This window comes from Plasmopara halstedii (assembly GCF_900000015.1).
Source record: "Plasmopara halstedii genome assembly, contig: Scaffold_526, whole genome shotgun sequence".
In the NCBI taxonomy this organism is placed as follows: Eukaryota; Oomycota; class Peronosporomycetes; order Peronosporales; family Peronosporaceae; genus Plasmopara; species Plasmopara halstedii.
Genome location: NW_020187446.1, coordinates 358,824 through 360,027, shown reverse-complemented (window position 1 = coordinate 360,027; position 1,204 = coordinate 358,824).

Genomic DNA, 1,204 nt, shown 5'->3' with positions numbered 1-1,204 from the left:
ATACGGTACGGGGCTGGATAGCCAGTAGTTATACATGTATTTAGATTTTACTATACATGTTTTGGAAAATCTATGTATTTAAAATTATGCGGCTTTGCCGCAGATAAAAATAAATGAAGTCAGTTTTACATCTGAACCGAAGGGCCAATTAGCCTTAGGTTAAAGCTATAATTACTCTTGGAGTAAGCGGATTGCGACCCGCTAAATTCGTACTTGTTCTGAGTATAGAACGAGAGGTCGGTGACCTGACTTACTCTTCCTCAAAGCGCAAAGCTACGGCAGCCCCGCTGCACTTGGTAGCACTTGTAGACAATCTACACCTGAGTCTTTTAGACTGATTCTCTGTGAGGATGGAACAATTTTCCTCTTTGCCCCAGGGCATGCAGGACGGGCTTAACAAGCTGAAGTCCTTACTTGGCCCTGAGGGCGCGCTACACCTTGCTACGCAAGGCCCCGAGGCAATCGGTGCGCGTCTAGAGGCGTTTCTAAATTACGAAAATGCGCTGCTTGAGCACCGGCAGCAAAAGATGTCTGCATCATCTGCGTCTATGACGCCACCGCCAAAAACGGTTAACCCTTCCCGCCCTATGCCGCTTATGGTGACCGTTAAGGTCTTTTAGGGGAAGGATGGAGAGAATCTCCTGCACTGGGTGAGAGAGGTCGTGATGGCCATCGCATCCGCCATACTCCGGACCGAGTATCAGCGAGTGGCGCTAGCCATCTCAAAGCTCGGTGGTCAAGAGCGAGAATGGGCACTGACGTGCGGCACTTGGGTTGGAGCTGCGTTTCCCTACTGTGCGGAGCTGGAATTGCAGCTCTCATGAGTGTTCTCGCCGCCTAATCAGGCATATCGCGTACGATCGCGTTTCCTTGCCGCCCGACAGGGCAACAAGAAATTGGTGGGCTTTATCAAAGAGATGTGCACTCTCATTGCCGGGGTGGCAGCAGATCCCCTTCCGGAGGCGGTCACAGTGATCGTCTTTATGGAGGCCTCCGCACTGGCGTGGCCAGAATGGAAGTCTTCGATGTGCATCCGTCTTCATTTGAAGAAGCGGTGAATTTGGCACTGTATGCCGAATTCCATTTTAAGTCGACACGACTTGGTTGGAATGCACACTCCAACAGCTCGTCGAGGGGGTCTGTGCCCATGAATCTCCGCTATGCTGACGACGAGAGAGCAGAGCTCTGAGCTGCCGGGCAGCAA